Source organism: Schistocerca nitens, unplaced genomic scaffold (genome assembly GCF_023898315.1).
Source record: "Schistocerca nitens isolate TAMUIC-IGC-003100 unplaced genomic scaffold, iqSchNite1.1 HiC_scaffold_334, whole genome shotgun sequence".
NCBI classification, from domain to species: Eukaryota; Metazoa; Arthropoda; class Insecta; order Orthoptera; family Acrididae; genus Schistocerca; species Schistocerca nitens.
The window spans coordinates 1-16,565 of NW_026045868.1; the positions used below are offsets into that span (position 1 = coordinate 1).

A 16,565-nucleotide genomic window follows, 5' to 3' on the forward strand; every position below is an offset into this window, starting at 1 on the left:
AAAAGCAATGGTGCAGCGTTTCTTTTCTTAAGATCTCGCAGCTACTTGCAAGTATGTCCACCGCTTAAGACGACAGAAAACTAGCGTCAGCGGTGCGTCAGTGGGAAGTCGGTGAAGTCGCCATTGGAGCCATAAGCAGTAATTACGACATGTGAATCACTCGCTCATCACGCAGCTGTACGATAGCTCAGTCGGTAGAGCGTTAGGTTTTCAACCAAAGGGTGTTGGGTCCAAGCCTCTGCCTGGGCGAAAATTAATACACTTTCGTAACGGCTAATGTGCTGGCCATGGAAACACTAGAGAAAAGAGTGAGGCCAAGCCGCTTTCTGCCATCGGATTGCTTCTCAAGGTGGCACTTTCACTTGTCGGAAGACGCTTTTGCCACCGGCAGTCGTGGCCGAGTGGTTAAGGCGTCTGACTTGAAATCAGATTCCCTCTGGGAGCGCAGGTTCGAGTCCTGCCGACTGCGAAAATTTTCTCGCTCACAGAAGATGGACGTTCAGCTGCATCCTAGCGGTTGCGTCACTACTAAACACGTGGGTCGCCAGCAATGTGCAGTGTTCTTGGCTACAGGGTGCAGCGCTAAAGTCGCGCCCAGAAGCCACAGCTCATCTCCTCGTCTCGCAGCCGTCCACCAGGTGTCAGTGCAAGTGTCGCCTCTCTGGGCAGTGCAGATGTGTCCATTTTAGCTTGCAGACGATGACGTGCAGCAATTTATGAGCTAGCGCAAGTCAAATGTTTTACCGTGTGTATCTGCTAGATACTGCCTCTCACACGGTGGAGAGGCTCACTCCTTCTTGTGTCTCGTTCTCTGCACACGAGTTGCACGTGGCATCGATATAGCACCGGTTTTCTAGCGTCAGCGAAGTCAATATTACATGAATCGAGTCGACGTGTTTGCTTGTTACGATGATTGAAGCAGAAGAAATGTGTGTGGTGCTTCACTGCATCTGCTGCTCGCCTTTCAGCGTCCCTGTGTCTTATCAGACGAAGACGACTGTGAAATTGGCGACGAGGCAGAGGTTAACGAAGACGTACAAAACAGAGACGTTCCACGTCAGCCGAAATAGCTCAGTTGGGAGAGCGTTAGACTGAAGATCTAAAGGTCCCTGGTTCGATCCCGGGTTTCGGCATGCATTCGTTTTGAAGCTGACGCCAATGGAATTGCTCTGAGTTTGTGATAATGTAACTACCGCCGAGAACAAAAGTGACTCCCTCCTGTAGCTGTTCTGGTTGTCTAGTGCATGCCATAAGAGGAACACAGTAGGCAACTGCCTGGGAAGCAAGAAAATAAAAAAAAAAATGTCCTACCGACTGCGTTCCCTTTTTTGTGTCAGGACGTGAAGAACGTCTCCAACGGAACTGTGAAATGAGCGAAAGCGTGGGAAACATTGCATTCAAAATGCTTGTGAATTTTCGAGTTGCCCAGTGAGTGTCAACAAAACACGTAAATCCTCTGCTCCAACGCATGAGACGTAACGACTGCTGCAATTTGTTTTTGCGTCGTGTGTCAGTATTCTTTGATAGTCTGTTACGAGCTTAGCACGATAAGTTTGTAGACAGCATCCAGGCGACGTTTTATTAGTTGCAGCGATTGCACAACAGTAAAGGACATGAGCCAATGTATAGTTGTGCATCGTGGAAGGTTTGCTAACGTCCTGTGAGCCCGGGTAGCTCAGCCGGTAGAGCATTAGGCTTTTAACCTAAGGGTCCAGGGTTCAAATCCCTGTCTGGGCGGAAATTTTAATGCTTTGGTAGTGATTCGTCTAGTAGCGGCGGAAACACTACGGAAGAGAATGTAACTACGCCGTTTCCTGCCACCACAGTGCTTTAAACGGTGGCAGTTGCATGTGACGGGAGAGGATTGCGCTCCGCGCAGTCGTGGCCGAGTGGTTAAGGCGTCTGACTCGAAATCAGATTCCCTCTGGGAGCGTAGGTTCGAGTCCTACCGGCTGCGTGCGATTTTGCGTAAAGAAGAGCAAATATTTTCACACGCATGAACGCGGGTGCAAGCCAATGACGCCACTCTCAACAAGACGAAAATTTAAGAATACAGAGTTCCGCGACGGCCGCTGCTTCCTGTGGTTACCGGTTCACCACGCACTGACGCTGGGACTGCAGAAAGCCGTCGCAGGCCCACGAGTGCGCTCCCGTCATTTTCTCGCGCCGACGCCGAGTTTGTGAGTACACACATGTGCTTGGAAGTTTTGGACAGAGCGAACATTCATTTCTTTTTAAGAATCGTAATTCAGTCATTCGAGTGCGGCAAAAGCAATGGTGCAGCGTTTCTTTTCTTAAGATCTCGCAGCTACTTGCAAGTATGTCCACCGCTTAAGACGACAGAAAACTAGCGTCAGCGGTGCGTCAGTGGGAAGTCGGTGAAGTCGCCATTGGAGCCATAAGCCAGTAATTACGACATGTGAATCACTCGCTCATCACGCAGCTGTACGATAGCTCAGTCGGTAGAGCGTTAGGTTTTCAACCAAAGGGTGTTGGGTCCAAGCCTCTGCCTGGGCGAAAATTAATACACTTTCGTAACGGCTAATGTGCTGGCCATGGAAACACTAGAGAAAAGAGTGAGGCCAAGCCGCTTTCTGCCATCGGATTGCTTCTCAAGGTGGCACTTTCACTTGTCGGAAGACGCTTTTGCCACCGGCAGTCGTGGCCGAGTGGTTAAGGCGTCTGACTTGAAATCAGATTCCCTCTGGGAGCGCAGGTTCGAGTCCTGCCGACTGCGAAAATTTTCTCGCTCACAGAAGATGGACGTTCAGCTGCATCCTAGCGGTTGCGTCACTACTAAACACGTGGGTCGCCAGCAATGTGCAGTGTTCTTGGCTACAGGGTGCAGCGCTAAAGTCGCGCCCAGAAGCCACAGCTCATCTCCTCGTCTCGCAGCCGTCCACCAGGTGTCAGTGCAAGTGTCGCCTCTCTGGGCAGTGCAGATGTGTCCATTTTAGCTTGCAGACGATGACGTGCAGCAATTTATGAGCTAGCGCAAGTCAAATGTTTTACCGTGTGTATCTGCTAGATACTGCCTCTCACACGGTGGAGAGGCTCACTCCTTCTTGTGTCTCGTTCTCTGCACACGAGTTGCACGTGGCATCGATATAGCACCGGTTTTCTAGCGTCAGCGAAGTCAATATTACATGAATCGAGTCGACGTGTTTGCTTGTTACGATGATTGAAGCAGAAGAAATGTGTGTGGTGCTTCACTGCATCTGCTGCTCGCCTTTCAGCGTCCCTGTGTCTTATCAGACGAAGACGACTGTGAAATTGGCGACGAGGCAGAGGTTAACGAAGACGTACAAAACAGAGACGTTCCACGTCAGCCGAAATAGCTCAGTTGGGAGAGCGTTAGACTGAAGATCTAAAGGTCCCTGGTTCGATCCCGGGTTTCGGCATGCATTCGTTTTGAAGCTGACGCCAATGGAATTGCTCTGAGTTTGTGATAATGTAACTACCGCCGAGAACAAAAGTGACTCCCTCCTGTAGCTGTTCTGGTTGTCTAGTGCATGCCATAAGAGGAACACAGTAGGCAACTGCCTGGGAAGCAAGAAAATAAAAAAAAAAATGTCCTACCGACTGCGTTCCCTTTTTTGTGTCAGGACGTGAAGAACGTCTCCAACGGAACTGTGAAATGAGCGAAAGCGTGGGAAACATTGCATTCAAAATGCTTGTGAATTTTCGAGTTGCCCAGTGAGTGTCAACAAAACACGTAAATCCTCTGCTCCAACGCATGAGACGTAACGACTGCTGCAATTTGTTTTTGCGTCGTGTGTCAGTATTCTTTGATAGTCTGTTACGAGCTTAGCACGATAAGTTTGTAGACAGCATCCAGGCGACGTTTTATTAGTTGCAGCGATTGCACAACAGTAAAGGACATGAGCCAATGTATAGTTGTGCATCGTGGAAGGTTTGCTAACGTCCTGTGAGCCCGGGTAGCTCAGCCGGTAGAGCATTAGGCTTTTAACCTAAGGGTCCAGGGTTCAAATCCCTGTCTGGGCGGAAATTTTAATGCTTTGGTAGTGATTCGTCTAGTAGCGGCGGAAACACTACGGAAGAGAATGTAACTACGCCGTTTCCTGCCACCACAGTGCTTTAAACGGTGGCAGTTGCATGTGACGGGAGAGGATTGCGCTCCGCGCAGTCGTGGCCGAGTGGTTAAGGCGTCTGACTCGAAATCAGATTCCCTCTGGGAGCGTAGGTTCGAGTCCTACCGGCTGCGTGCGATTTTGCGTAAAGAAGAGCAAATATTTTCACACGCATGAACGCGGGTGCAAGCCAATGACGCCACTCTCAACAAGACGAAAATTTAAGAATACAGAGTTCCGCGACGGCCGCTGCTTCCTGTGGTTACCGGTTCACCACGCACTGACGCTGGGACTGCAGAAAGCCGTCGCAGGCCCACGAGTGCGCTCCCGTCATTTTCTCGCGCCGACGCCGAGTTTGTGAGTACACACATGTGCTTGGAAGTTTTGGACAGAGCGAACATTCATTTCTTTTTAAGAATCGTAATTCAGTCATTCGAGTGCGGCAAAAGCAATGGTGCAGCGTTTCTTTTCTTAAGATCTCGCAGCTACTTGCAAGTATGTCCACCGCTTAAGACGACAGAAAACTAGCGTCAGCGGTGCGTCAGTGGGAAGTCGGTGAAGTCGCCATTGGAGCCATAAGCCAGTAATTACGACAATGTGAATCACTCGCTCATCACGCAGCTGTACGATAGCTCAGTCGGTAGAGCGTTAGGTTTTCAACCAAAGGGTGTTGGGTCCAAGCCTCTGCCTGGGCGAAAATTAATACACTTTCGTAACGGCTAATGTGCTGGCCATGGAAACACTAGAGAAAAGAGTGAGGCCAAGCCGCTTTCTGCCATCGGATTGCTTCTCAAGGTGGCACTTTCACTTGTCGGAAGACGCTTTTGCCACCGGCAGTCGTGGCCGAGTGGTTAAGGCGTCTGACTTGAAATCAGATTCCCTCTGGGAGCGCAGGTTCGAGTCCTGCCGACTGCGAAAATTTTCTCGCTCACAGAAGATGGACGTTCAGCTGCATCCTAGCGGTTGCGTCACTACTAAACACGTGGGTCGCCAGCAATGTGCAGTGTTCTTGGCTACAGGGTGCAGCGCTAAAGTCGCGCCCAGAAGCCACAGCTCATCTCCTCGTCTCGCAGCCGTCCACCAGGTGTCAGTGCAAGTGTCGCCTCTCTGGGCAGTGCAGATGTGTCCATTTTAGCTTGCAGACGATGACGTGCAGCAATTTATGAGCTAGCGCAAGTCAAATGTTTTACCGTGTGTATCTGCTAGATACTGCCTCTCACACGGTGGAGAGGCTCACTCCTTCTTGTGTCTCGTTCTCTGCACACGAGTTGCACGTGGCATCGATATAGCACCGGTTTTCTAGCGTCAGCGAAGTCAATATTACATGAATCGAGTCGACGTGTTTGCTTGTTACGATGATTGAAGCAGAAGAAATGTGTGTGGTGCTTCACTGCATCTGCTGCTCGCCTTTCAGCGTCCCTGTGTCTTATCAGACGAAGACGACTGTGAAATTGGCGACGAGGCAGAGGTTAACGAAGACGTACAAAACAGAGACGTTCCACGTCAGCCGAAATAGCTCAGTTGGGAGAGCGTTAGACTGAAGATCTAAAGGTCCCTGGTTCGATCCCGGGTTTCGGCATGCATTCGTTTTGAAGCTGACGCCAATGGAATTGCTCTGAGTTTGTGATAATGTAACTACCGCCGAGAACAAAAGTGACTCCCTCCTGTAGCTGTTCTGGTTGTCTAGTGCATGCCATAAGAGGAACACAGTAGGCAACTGCCTGGGAAGCAAGAAAATAAAAAAAAAAATGTCCTACCGACTGCGTTCCCTTTTTTGTGTCAGGACGTGAAGAACGTCTCCAACGGAACTGTGAAATGAGCGAAAGCGTGGGAAACATTGCATTCAAAATGCTTGTGAATTTTCGAGTTGCCCAGTGAGTGTCAACAAAACACGTAAATCCTCTGCTCCAACGCATGAGACGTAACGACTGCTGCAATTTGTTTTTGCGTCGTGTGTCAGTATTCTTTGATAGTCTGTTACGAGCTTAGCACGATAAGTTTGTAGACAGCATCCAGGCGACGTTTTATTAGTTGCAGCGATTGCACAACAGTAAAGGACATGAGCCAATGTATAGTTGTGCATCGTGGAAGGTTTGCTAACGTCCTGTGAGCCCGGGTAGCTCAGCCGGTAGAGCATTAGGCTTTTAACCTAAGGGTCCAGGGTTCAAATCCCTGTCTGGGCGGAAATTTTAATGCTTTGGTAGTGATTCGTCTAGTAGCGGCGGAAACACTACGGAAGAGAATGTAACTACGCCGTTTCCTGCCACCACAGTGCTTTAAACGGTGGCAGTTGCATGTGACGGGAGAGGATTGCGCTCCGCGCAGTCGTGGCCGAGTGGTTAAGGCGTCTGACTCGAAATCAGATTCCCTCTGGGAGCGTAGGTTCGAGTCCTACCGGCTGCGTGCGATTTTGCGTAAAGAAGAGCAAATATTTTCACACGCATGAACGCGGGTGCAAGCCAATGACGCCACTCTCAACAAGACGAAAATTTAAGAATACAGAGTTCCGCGACGGCCGCTGCTTCCTGTGGTTACGGTTCACCACGCACTGACGCTGGGACTGCAGAAAGCCGTCGCAGGCCCACGAGTGCGCTCCCGTCATTTTCTCGCGCCGACGCCGAGTTTGTGAGTACACACATGTGCTTGGAAGTTTTGGACAGAGCGAACATTCATTTCTTTTTAAGAATCGTAATTCAGTCATTCGAGTGCGGCAAAAGCAATGGTGCAGCGTTTCTTTTCTTAAGATCTCGCAGCTACTTGCAAGTATGTCCACCGCTTAAGACGACAGAAAACTAGCGTCAGCGGTGCGTCAGTGGGAAGTCGGTGAAGTCGCCATTGAGCCATAAGCCAGTAATTACGACATGTGAATCACTCGCTCATCACGCAGCTGTACGATAGCTCAGTCGGTAGAGCGTTAGGTTTCAACCAAAGGGTGTTGGGTCCAAGCCTCTGCCTGGGCGAAAATTAATACACTTTCGTAACGGCTAATGTGCTGGCCATGGAAACACTAGAGAAAAGAGTGAGGCCAAGCCGCTTTCTGCCATCGGATTGCTTCTCAAGGTGGCACTTTCACTTGTCGGAAGACGCTTTTGCCACCGGCAGTCGTGGCCGAGTGGTTAAGGCGTCTGACTTGAAATCAGATTCCCTCTGGGAGCGCAGGTTCGAGTCCTGCCGACTGCGAAAATTTTCTCGCTCACAGAAGATGGACGTTCAGCTGCATCCTAGCGGTTGCGTCACTACTAAACACGTGGGTCGCCAGCAATGTGCAGTGTTCTTGGCTACAGGGTGCAGCGCTAAAGTCGCGCCCAGAAGCCACAGCTCATCTCCTCGTCTCGCAGCCGTCCACCAGGTGTCAGTGCAAGTGTCGCCTCTCTGGGCAGTGCAGATGTGTCCATTTTAGCTTGCAGACGATGACGTGCAGCAATTTATGAGCTAGCGCAAGTCAAATGTTTTACCGTGTGTATCTGCTAGATACTGCCTCTCACACGGTGGAGAGGCTCACTCCTTCTTGTGTCTCGTTCTCTGCACACGAGTTGCACGTGGCATCGATATAGCACCGGTTTTCTAGCGTCAGCGAAGTCAATATTACATGAATCGAGTCGACGTGTTTGCTTGTTACGATGATTGAAGCAGAAGAAATGTGTGTGGTGCTTCACTGCATCTGCTGCTCGCCTTTCAGCGTCCCTGTGTCTTATCAGACGAAGACGACTGTGAAATTGGCGACGAGGCAGAGGTTAACGAAGACGTACAAAACAGAGACGTTCCACGTCAGCCGAAATAGCTCAGTTGGGAGAGCGTTAGACTGAAGATCTAAAGGTCCCTGGTTCGATCCCGGGTTTCGGCATGCATTCGTTTTGAAGCTGACGCCAATGGAATTGCTCTGAGTTTGTGATAATGTAACTACCGCCGAGAACAAAAGTGACTCCCTCCTGTAGCTGTTCTGGTTGTCTAGTGCATGCCATAAGAGGAACACAGTAGGCAACTGCCTGGGAAGCAAGAAAATAAAAAAAAAAAATGTCCTACCGACTGCGTTCCCTTTTTTGTGTCAGGACGTGAAGAACGTCTCCAACGGAACTGTGAAATGAGCGAAAGCGTGGGAAACATTGCATTCAAAATGCTTGTGAATTTTCGAGTTGCCCAGTGAGTGTCAACAAAACACGTAAATCCTCTGCTCCAACGCATGAGACGTAACGACTGCTGCAATTTGTTTTTGCGTCGTGTGTCAGTATTCTTTGATAGTCTGTTACGAGCTTAGCACGATAAGTTTGTAGACAGCATCCAGGCGACGTTTTATTAGTTGCAGCGATTGCACAACAGTAAAGGACATGAGCCAATGTATAGTTGTGCATCGTGGAAGGTTTGCTAACGTCCTGTGAGCCCGGGTAGCTCAGCCGGTAGAGCATTAGGCTTTTAACCTAAGGGTCCAGGGTTCAAATCCCTGTCTGGGCGGAAATTTTAATGCTTTGGTAGTGATTCGTCTAGTAGCGGCGGAAACACTACGGAAGAGAATGTAACTACGCCGTTTCCTGCCACCACAGTGCTTTAAACGGTGGCAGTTGCATGTGACGGGAGAGGATTGCGCTCCGCGCAGTCGTGGCCGAGTGGTTAAGGCGTCTGACTCGAAATCAGATTCCCTCTGGGAGCGTAGGTTCGAGTCCTACCGGCTGCGTGCGATTTTGCGTAAAGAAGAGCAAATATTTTCACACGCATGAACGCGGGTGCAAGCCAATGACGCCACTCTCAACAAGACGAAAATTTAAGAATACAGAGTTCCGCGACGGCCGCTGCTTCCTGTGGTTACCGGTTCACCACGCACTGACGCTGGGACTGCAGAAAGCCGTCGCAGGCCCACGAGTGCGCTCCCGTCATTTTCTCGCGCCGACGCCGAGTTTGTGAGTACACACATGTGCTTGGAAGTTTTGGACAGAGCGAACATTCATTTCTTTTTAAGAATCGTAATTCAGTCATTCGAGTGCGGCAAAAGCAATGGTGCAGCGTTTCTTTTCTTAAGATCTCGCAGCTACTTGCAAGTATGTCCACCGCTTAAGACGACAGAAAACTAGCGTCAGCGGTGCGTCAGTGGGAAGTCGGTGAAGTCGCCATTGGAGCCATAAGCCAGTAATTACGACATGTGAATCACTCGCTCATCACGCAGCTGTACGATAGCTCAGTCGGTAGAGCGTTAGGTTTTCAACCAAAGGGTGTTGGGTCCAAGCCTCTGCCTGGGCGAAAATTAATACACTTTCGTAACGGCTAATGTGCTGGCCATGGAAACACTAGAGAAAAGAGTGAGGCCAAGCCGCTTTCTGCCATCGGATTGCTTCTCAAGGTGGCACTTTCACTTGTCGGAAGACGCTTTTGCCACCGGCAGTCGTGGCCGAGTGGTTAAGGCGTCTGACTTGAAATCAGATTCCCTCTGGGAGCGCAGGTTCGAGTCCTGCCGACTGCGAAAATTTTCTCGCTCACAGAAGATGGACGTTCAGCTGCATCCTAGCGGTTGCGTCACTACTAAACACGTGGGTCGCCAGCAATGTGCAGTGTTCTTGGCTACAGGGTGCAGCGCTAAAGTCGCGCCCAGAAGCCACAGCTCATCTCCTCGTCTCGCAGCCGTCCACCAGGTGTCAGTGCAAGTGTCGCCTCTCTGGGCAGTGCAGATGTGTCCATTTTAGCTTGCAGACGATGACGTGCAGCAATTTATGAGCTAGCGCAAGTCAAATGTTTTACCGTGTGTATCTGCTAGATACTGCCTCTCACACGGTGGAGAGGCTCACTCCTTCTTGTGTCTCGTTCTCTGCACACGAGTTGCACGTGGCATCGATATAGCACCGGTTTTCTAGCGTCAGCGAAGTCAATATTACATGAATCGAGTCGACGTGTTTGCTTGTTACGATGATTGAAGCAGAAGAAATGTGTGTGGTGCTTCACTGCATCTGCTGCTCGCCTTTCAGCGTCCCTGTGTCTTATCAGACGAAGACGACTGTGAAATTGGCGACGAGGCAGAGGTTAACGAAGACGTACAAAACAGAGACGTTCCACGTCAGCCGAAATAGCTCAGTTGGGAGAGCGTTAGACTGAAGATCTAAAGGTCCCTGGTTCGATCCCGGGTTTCGGCATGCATTCGTTTTGAAGCTGACGCCAATGGAATTGCTCTGAGTTTGTGATAATGTAACTACCGCCGAGAACAAAAGTGACTCCCTCCTGTAGCTGTTCTGGTTGTCTAGTGCATGCCATAAGAGGAACACAGTAGGCAACTGCCTGGGAAGCAAGAAAATAAAAAAAAAAAATGTCCTACCGACTGCGTTCCCTTTTTTGTGTCAGGACGTGAAGAACGTCTCCAACGGAACTGTGAAATGAGCGAAAGCGTGGGAAACATTGCATTCAAAATGCTTGTGAATTTTCGAGTTGCCCAGTGAGTGTCAACAAAACACGTAAATCCTCTGCTCCAACGCATGAGACGTAACGACTGCTGCAATTTGTTTTTGCGTCGTGTGTCAGTATTCTTTGATAGTCTGTTACGAGCTTAGCACGATAAGTTTGTAGACAGCATCCAGGCGACGTTTTATTAGTTGCAGCGATTGCACAACAGTAAAGGACATGAGCCAATGTATAGTTGTGCATCGTGGAAGGTTTGCTAACGTCCTGTGAGCCCGGGTAGCTCAGCCGGTAGAGCATTAGGCTTTTAACCTAAGGGTCCAGGGTTCAAATCCCTGTCTGGGCGGAAATTTTAATGCTTTGGTAGTGATTCGTCTAGTAGCGGCGGAAACACTACGGAAGAGAATGTAACTACGCCGTTTCCTGCCACCACAGTGCTTTAAACGGTGGCAGTTGCATGTGACGGGAGAGGATTGCGCTCCGCGCAGTCGTGGCCGAGTGGTTAAGGCGTCTGACTCGAAATCAGATTCCCTCTGGGAGCGTAGGTTCGAGTCCTACCGGCTGCGTGCGATTTTGCGTAAAGAAGAGCAAATATTTTCACACGCATGAACGCGGGTGCAAGCCAATGACGCCACTCTCAACAAGACGAAAATTTAAGAATACAGAGTTCCGCGACGGCCGCTGCTTCCTGTGGTTACCGGTTCACCACGCACTGACGCTGGGACTGCAGAAAGCCGTCGCAGGCCCACGAGTGCGCTCCCGTCATTTTCTCGCGCCGACGCCGAGTTTGTGAGTACACACATGTGCTTGGAAGTTTTGGACAGAGCGAACATTCATTTCTTTTTAAGAATCGTAATTCAGTCATTCGAGTGCGGCAAAAGCAATGGTGCAGCGTTTCTTTTCTTAAGATCTCGCAGCTACTTGCAAGTATGTCCACCGCTTAAGACGACAGAAAACTAGCGTCAGCGGTGCGTCAGTGGGAAGTCGGTGAAGTCGCCATTGGAGCCATAAGCCAGTAATTACGACATGTGAATCACTCGCTCATCACGCAGCTGTACGATAGCTCAGTCGGTAGAGCGTTAGGTTTTCAACCAAAGGGTGTTGGGTCCAAGCCTCTGCCTGGGCGAAAATTAATACACTTTCGTAACGGCTAATGTGCTGGCCATGGAAACACTAGAGAAAAGAGTGAGGCCAAGCCGCTTTCTGCCATCGGATTGCTTCTCAAGGTGGCACTTTCACTTGTCGGAAGACGCTTTTGCCACCGGCAGTCGTGGCCGAGTGGTTAAGGCGTCTGACTTGAAATCAGATTCCCTCTGGGAGCGCAGGTTCGAGTCCTGCCGACTGCGAAAATTTTCTCGCTCACAGAAGATGGACGTTCAGCTGCATCCTAGCGGTTGCGTCACTACTAAACACGTGGGTCGCCAGCAATGTGCAGTGTTCTTGGCTACAGGGTGCAGCGCTAAAGTCGCGCCCAGAAGCCACAGCTCATCTCCTCGTCTCGCAGCCGTCCACCAGGTGTCAGTGCAAGTGTCGCCTCTCTGGGCAGTGCAGATGTGTCCATTTTAGCTTGCAGACGATGACGTGCAGCAATTTATGAGCTAGCGCAAGTCAAATGTTTTACCGTGTGTATCTGCTAGATACTGCCTCTCACACGGTGGAGAGGCTCACTCCTTCTTGTGTCTCGTTCTCTGCACACGAGTTGCACGTGGCATCGATATAGCACCGGTTTTCTAGCGTCAGCGAAGTCAATATTACATGAATCGAGTCGACGTGTTTGCTTGTTACGATGATTGAAGCAGAAGAAATGTGTGTGGTGCTTCACTGCATCTGCTGCTCGCCTTTCAGCGTCCCTGTGTCTTATCAGACGAAGACGACTGTGAAATTGGCGACGAGGCAGAGGTTAACGAAGACGTACAAAACAGAGACGTTCCACGTCAGCCGAAATAGCTCAGTTGGGAGAGCGTTAGACTGAAGATCTAAAGGTCCCTGGTTCGATCCCGGGTTTCGGCATGCATTCGTTTTGAAGCTGACGCCAATGGAATTGCTCTGAGTTTGTGATAATGTAACTACCGCCGAGAACAAAAGTGACTCCCTCCTGTAGCTGTTCTGGTTGTCTAGTGCATGCCATAAGAGGAACACAGTAGGCAACTGCCTGGGAAGCAAGAAAATAAAAAAAAAAAATGTCCTACCGACTGCGTTCCCTTTTTTGTGTCAGGACGTGAAGAACGTCTCCAACGGAACTGTGAAATGAGCGAAAGCGTGGGAAACATTGCATTCAAAATGCTTGTGAATTTTCGAGTTGCCCAGTGAGTGTCAACAAAACACGTAAATCCTCTGCTCCAACGCATGAGACGTAACGACTGCTGCAATTTGTTTTTGCGTCGTGTGTCAGTATTCTTTGATAGTCTGTTACGAGCTTAGCACGATAAGTTTGTAGACAGCATCCAGGCGACGTTTTATTAGTTGCAGCGATTGCACAACAGTAAAGGACATGAGCCAATGTATAGTTGTGCATCGTGGAAGGTTTGCTAACGTCCTGTGAGCCCGGGTAGCTCAGCCGGTAGAGCATTAGGCTTTTAACCTAAGGGTCCAGGGTTCAAATCCCTGTCTGGGCGGAAATTTTAATGCTTTGGTAGTGATTCGTCTAGTAGCGGCGGAAACACTACGGAAGAGAATGTAACTACGCCGTTTCCTGCCACCACAGTGCTTTAAACGGTGGCAGTTGCATGTGACGGGAGAGGATTGCGCTCCGCGCAGTCGTGGCCGAGTGGTTAAGGCGTCTGACTCGAAATCAGATTCCCTCTGGGAGCGTAGGTTCGAGTCCTACCGGCTGCGTGCGATTTTGCGTAAAGAAGAGCAAATATTTTCACACGCATGAACGCGGGTGCAAGCCAATGACGCCACTCTCAACAAGACGAAAATTTAAGAATACAGAGTTCCGCGACGGCCGCTGCTTCCTGTGGTTACCGGTTCACCACGCACTGACGCTGGGACTGCAGAAAGCCGTCGCAGGCCCACGAGTGCGCTCCCGTCATTTTCTCGCGCCGACGCCGAGTTTGTGAGTACACACATGTGCTTGGAAGTTTTGGACAGAGCGAACATTCATTTCTTTTTAAGAATCGTAATTCAGTCATTCGAGTGCGGCAAAAGCAATGGTGCAGCGTTTCTTTTCTTAAGATCTCGCAGCTACTTGCAAGTATGTCCACCGCTTAAGACGACAGAAAACTAGCGTCAGCGGTGCGTCAGTGGGAAGTCGGTGAAGTCGCCATTGGAGCCATAAGCCAGTAATTACGACATGTGAATCACTCGCTCATCACGCAGCTGTACGATAGCTCAGTCGGTAGAGCGTTAGGTTTTCAACCAAAGGGTGTTGGGTCCAAGCCTCTGCCTGGGCGAAAATTAATACACTTTCGTAACGGCTAATGTGCTGGCCATGGAAACACTAGAGAAAAGAGTGAGGCCAAGCCGCTTTCTGCCATCGGATTGCTTCTCAAGGTGGCACTTTCACTTGTCGGAAGACGCTTTTGCCACCGGCAGTCGTGGCCGAGTGGTTAAGGCGTCTGACTTGAAATCAGATTCCCTCTGGGAGCGCAGGTTCGAGTCCTGCCGACTGCGAAAATTTTCTCGCTCACAGAAGATGGACGTTCAGCTGCATCCTAGCGGTTGCGTCACTACTAAACACGTGGGTCGCCAGCAATGTGCAGTGTTCTTGGCTACAGGGTGCAGCGCTAAAGTCGCGCCCAGAAGCCACAGCTCATCTCCTCGTCTCGCAGCCGTCCACCAGGTGTCAGTGCAAGTGTCGCCTCTCTGGGCAGTGCAGATGTGTCCATTTTAGCTTGCAGACGATGACGTGCAGCAATTTATGAGCTAGCGCAAGTCAAATGTTTTACCGTGTGTATCTGCTAGATACTGCCTCTCACACGGTGGAGAGGCTCACTCCTTCTTGTGTCTCGTTCTCTGCACACGAGTTGCACGTGGCATCGATATAGCACCGGTTTTCTAGCGTCAGCGAAGTCAATATTACATGAATCGAGTCGACGTGTTTGCTTGTTACGATGATTGAAGCAGAAGAAATGTGTGTGGTGCTTCACTGCATCTGCTGCTCGCCTTTCAGCGTCCCTGTGTCTTATCAGACGAAGACGACTGTGAAATTGGCGACGAGGCAGAGGTTAACGAAGACGTACAAAACAGAGACGTTCCACGTCAGCCGAAATAGCTCAGTTGGGAGAGCGTTAGACTGAAGATCTAAAGGTCCCTGGTTCGATCCCGGGTTTCGGCATGCATTCGTTTTGAAGCTGACGCCAATGGAATTGCTCTGAGTTTGTGATAATGTAACTACCGCCGAGAACAAAAGTGACTCCCTCCTGTAGCTGTTCTGGTTGTCTAGTGCATGCCATAAGAGGAACACAGTAGGCAACTGCCTGGGAAGCAAGAAAATAAAAAAAAAAATGTCCTACCGACTGCGTTCCCTTTTTTGTGTCAGGACGTGAAGAACGTCTCCAACGGAACTGTGAAATGAGCGAAAGCGTGGGAAACATTGCATTCAAAATGCTTGTGAATTTTCGAGTTGCCCAGTGAGTGTCAACAAAACACGTAAATCCTCTGCTCCAACGCATGAGACGTAACGACTGCTGCAATTTGTTTTTGCGTCGTGTGTCAGTATTCTTTGATAGTCTGTTACGAGCTTAGCACGATAAGTTTGTAGACAGCATCCAGGCGACGTTTTATTAGTTGCAGCGATTGCACAACAGTAAAGGACATGAGCCAATGTATAGTTGTGCATCGTGGAAGGTTTGCTAACGTCCTGTGAGCCCGGGTAGCTCAGCCGGTAGAGCATTAGGCTTTTAACCTAAGGGTCCAGGGTTCAAATCCCTGTCTGGGCGGAAATTTTAATGCTTTGGTAGTGATTCGTCTAGTAGCGGCGGAAACACTACGGAAGAGAATGTAACTACGCCGTTTCCTGCCACCACAGTGCTTTAAACGGTGGCAGTTGCATGTGACGGGAGAGGATTGCGCTCCGCGCAGTCGTGGCCGAGTGGTTAAGGCGTCTGACTCGAAATCAGATTCCCTCTGGGAGCGTAGGTTCGAGTCCTACCGGCTGCGTGCGATTTTGCGTAAAGAAGAGCAAATATTTTCACACGCATGAACGCGGGTGCAAGCCAATGACGCCACTCTCAACAAGACGAAAATTTAAGAATACAGAGTTCCGCGACGGCCGCTGCTTCCTGTGGTTACCGGTTCACCACGCACTGACGCTGGGACTGCAGAAAGCCGTCGCAGGCCCACGAGTGCGCTCCCGTCATTTTCTCGCGCCGACGCCGAGTTTGTGAGTACACACATGTGCTTGGAAGTTTTGGACAGAGCGAACATTCATTTCTTTTTAAGAATCGTAATTCAGTCATTCGAGTGCGGCAAAAGCAATGGTGCAGCGTTTCTTTTCTTAAGATCTCGCAGCTACTTGCAAGTATGTCCACCGCTTAAGACGACAGAAAACTAGCGTCAGCGGTGCGTCAGTGGGAAGTCGGTGAAGTCGCCATTGGAGCCATAAGCCAGTAATTACGACATGTGAATCACTCGCTCATCACGCAGCTGTACGATAGCTCAGTCGGTAGAGCGTTAGGTTTTCAACCAAAGGGTGTTGGGTCCAAGCCTCTGCCTGGGCGAAAATTAATACACTTTCGTAACGGCTAATGTGCTGGCCATGGAAACACTAGAGAAAAGAGTGAGGCCAAGCCGCTTTCTGCCATCGGATTGCTTCTCAAGGTGGCACTTTCACTTGTCGGAAGACGCTTTTGCCACCGGCAGTCGTGGCCGAGTGGCAGGCAGTCGGGCTTGAGAAGCCGTGCGGCGCGGACGTGCTGTTTACGTCCTAGCCGCGACCAGCAGCTTAGCGGAGTCGGTGAGTGTTGTGCTAGCGGCGCATCGTCCATCGTACATAGGAAACGTTCACATGGCTCATTCTTTACGAAAGTCGACAGTAAAGTTCACATTCGAGAACCGTTTTGCCCGACCAAAAGCGCTTGAAGTTGAACGTTTTTTGAGAGAGGTAGTGAAATTAGATCCCAACGAACTATTTGGTATTCATCTTTCGATAGTGGCAAG

At 50.0% G+C, this 16,565-nt stretch overlaps 28 non-coding genes across 28 annotated transcripts; all 28 read left to right on the forward strand.

The window, feature by feature from the left end:
- Positions 1 to 387: 387 nt before the first annotated feature.
- Positions 388 to 469, forward strand: Trnas-uga (transfer RNA serine (anticodon UGA)). Its single transcript has one exon. It is a non-coding gene; the product is annotated as a tRNA-Ser (tRNA).
- A 591-nt stretch (positions 470 to 1,060) lies between these two features.
- Trnaf-gaa (transfer RNA phenylalanine (anticodon GAA)) lies at positions 1,061 to 1,133 on the forward strand. The gene has a single exon. It is a non-coding gene; the product is annotated as a tRNA-Phe (tRNA).
- Positions 1,134 to 1,664: 531 nt separating this feature from the next.
- Positions 1,665 to 1,737, forward strand: Trnak-uuu (transfer RNA lysine (anticodon UUU)). Its single transcript has one exon. It is a non-coding gene; the product is annotated as a tRNA-Lys (tRNA).
- A 138-nt stretch (positions 1,738 to 1,875) lies between these two features.
- On the forward strand, positions 1,876 to 1,957 carry Trnas-cga (transfer RNA serine (anticodon CGA)). Its single transcript has one exon. It is a non-coding gene; the product is annotated as a tRNA-Ser (tRNA).
- A 698-nt stretch (positions 1,958 to 2,655) lies between these two features.
- Trnas-uga (transfer RNA serine (anticodon UGA)) lies at positions 2,656 to 2,737 on the forward strand. Its single transcript has one exon. It is a non-coding gene; the product is annotated as a tRNA-Ser (tRNA).
- A 591-nt stretch (positions 2,738 to 3,328) lies between these two features.
- Trnaf-gaa (transfer RNA phenylalanine (anticodon GAA)) lies at positions 3,329 to 3,401 on the forward strand. Its single transcript has one exon. It is a non-coding gene; the product is annotated as a tRNA-Phe (tRNA).
- Positions 3,402 to 3,932: 531 nt separating this feature from the next.
- Trnak-uuu (transfer RNA lysine (anticodon UUU)) lies at positions 3,933 to 4,005 on the forward strand. Its single transcript has one exon. It is a non-coding gene; the product is annotated as a tRNA-Lys (tRNA).
- Positions 4,006 to 4,143: 138 nt separating this feature from the next.
- On the forward strand, positions 4,144 to 4,225 carry Trnas-cga (transfer RNA serine (anticodon CGA)). Its single transcript has one exon. It is a non-coding gene; the product is annotated as a tRNA-Ser (tRNA).
- A 699-nt stretch (positions 4,226 to 4,924) lies between these two features.
- Trnas-uga (transfer RNA serine (anticodon UGA)) lies at positions 4,925 to 5,006 on the forward strand. Its single transcript has one exon. It is a non-coding gene; the product is annotated as a tRNA-Ser (tRNA).
- Positions 5,007 to 5,597: 591 nt separating this feature from the next.
- Positions 5,598 to 5,670, forward strand: Trnaf-gaa (transfer RNA phenylalanine (anticodon GAA)). Its single transcript has one exon. It is a non-coding gene; the product is annotated as a tRNA-Phe (tRNA).
- Positions 5,671 to 6,201: 531 nt separating this feature from the next.
- Positions 6,202 to 6,274, forward strand: Trnak-uuu (transfer RNA lysine (anticodon UUU)). The gene has a single exon. It is a non-coding gene; the product is annotated as a tRNA-Lys (tRNA).
- A 138-nt stretch (positions 6,275 to 6,412) lies between these two features.
- Trnas-cga (transfer RNA serine (anticodon CGA)) lies at positions 6,413 to 6,494 on the forward strand. Its single transcript has one exon. It is a non-coding gene; the product is annotated as a tRNA-Ser (tRNA).
- A 695-nt stretch (positions 6,495 to 7,189) lies between these two features.
- On the forward strand, positions 7,190 to 7,271 carry Trnas-uga (transfer RNA serine (anticodon UGA)). Its single transcript has one exon. It is a non-coding gene; the product is annotated as a tRNA-Ser (tRNA).
- Positions 7,272 to 7,862: 591 nt separating this feature from the next.
- Positions 7,863 to 7,935, forward strand: Trnaf-gaa (transfer RNA phenylalanine (anticodon GAA)). The gene has a single exon. It is a non-coding gene; the product is annotated as a tRNA-Phe (tRNA).
- Positions 7,936 to 8,467: 532 nt separating this feature from the next.
- Positions 8,468 to 8,540, forward strand: Trnak-uuu (transfer RNA lysine (anticodon UUU)). Its single transcript has one exon. It is a non-coding gene; the product is annotated as a tRNA-Lys (tRNA).
- A 138-nt stretch (positions 8,541 to 8,678) lies between these two features.
- On the forward strand, positions 8,679 to 8,760 carry Trnas-cga (transfer RNA serine (anticodon CGA)). The gene has a single exon. It is a non-coding gene; the product is annotated as a tRNA-Ser (tRNA).
- Positions 8,761 to 9,458: 698 nt separating this feature from the next.
- Positions 9,459 to 9,540, forward strand: Trnas-uga (transfer RNA serine (anticodon UGA)). Its single transcript has one exon. It is a non-coding gene; the product is annotated as a tRNA-Ser (tRNA).
- A 591-nt stretch (positions 9,541 to 10,131) lies between these two features.
- On the forward strand, positions 10,132 to 10,204 carry Trnaf-gaa (transfer RNA phenylalanine (anticodon GAA)). Its single transcript has one exon. It is a non-coding gene; the product is annotated as a tRNA-Phe (tRNA).
- Positions 10,205 to 10,736: 532 nt separating this feature from the next.
- Trnak-uuu (transfer RNA lysine (anticodon UUU)) lies at positions 10,737 to 10,809 on the forward strand. Its single transcript has one exon. It is a non-coding gene; the product is annotated as a tRNA-Lys (tRNA).
- A 138-nt stretch (positions 10,810 to 10,947) lies between these two features.
- Positions 10,948 to 11,029, forward strand: Trnas-cga (transfer RNA serine (anticodon CGA)). The gene has a single exon. It is a non-coding gene; the product is annotated as a tRNA-Ser (tRNA).
- A 698-nt stretch (positions 11,030 to 11,727) lies between these two features.
- Trnas-uga (transfer RNA serine (anticodon UGA)) lies at positions 11,728 to 11,809 on the forward strand. The gene has a single exon. It is a non-coding gene; the product is annotated as a tRNA-Ser (tRNA).
- Positions 11,810 to 12,400: 591 nt separating this feature from the next.
- On the forward strand, positions 12,401 to 12,473 carry Trnaf-gaa (transfer RNA phenylalanine (anticodon GAA)). Its single transcript has one exon. It is a non-coding gene; the product is annotated as a tRNA-Phe (tRNA).
- A 532-nt stretch (positions 12,474 to 13,005) lies between these two features.
- Trnak-uuu (transfer RNA lysine (anticodon UUU)) lies at positions 13,006 to 13,078 on the forward strand. Its single transcript has one exon. It is a non-coding gene; the product is annotated as a tRNA-Lys (tRNA).
- A 138-nt stretch (positions 13,079 to 13,216) lies between these two features.
- Positions 13,217 to 13,298, forward strand: Trnas-cga (transfer RNA serine (anticodon CGA)). Its single transcript has one exon. It is a non-coding gene; the product is annotated as a tRNA-Ser (tRNA).
- A 698-nt stretch (positions 13,299 to 13,996) lies between these two features.
- Trnas-uga (transfer RNA serine (anticodon UGA)) lies at positions 13,997 to 14,078 on the forward strand. The gene has a single exon. It is a non-coding gene; the product is annotated as a tRNA-Ser (tRNA).
- A 591-nt stretch (positions 14,079 to 14,669) lies between these two features.
- On the forward strand, positions 14,670 to 14,742 carry Trnaf-gaa (transfer RNA phenylalanine (anticodon GAA)). Its single transcript has one exon. It is a non-coding gene; the product is annotated as a tRNA-Phe (tRNA).
- A 531-nt stretch (positions 14,743 to 15,273) lies between these two features.
- On the forward strand, positions 15,274 to 15,346 carry Trnak-uuu (transfer RNA lysine (anticodon UUU)). The gene has a single exon. It is a non-coding gene; the product is annotated as a tRNA-Lys (tRNA).
- A 138-nt stretch (positions 15,347 to 15,484) lies between these two features.
- On the forward strand, positions 15,485 to 15,566 carry Trnas-cga (transfer RNA serine (anticodon CGA)). The gene has a single exon. It is a non-coding gene; the product is annotated as a tRNA-Ser (tRNA).
- Positions 15,567 to 16,565: the final 999 nt, after the last annotated feature.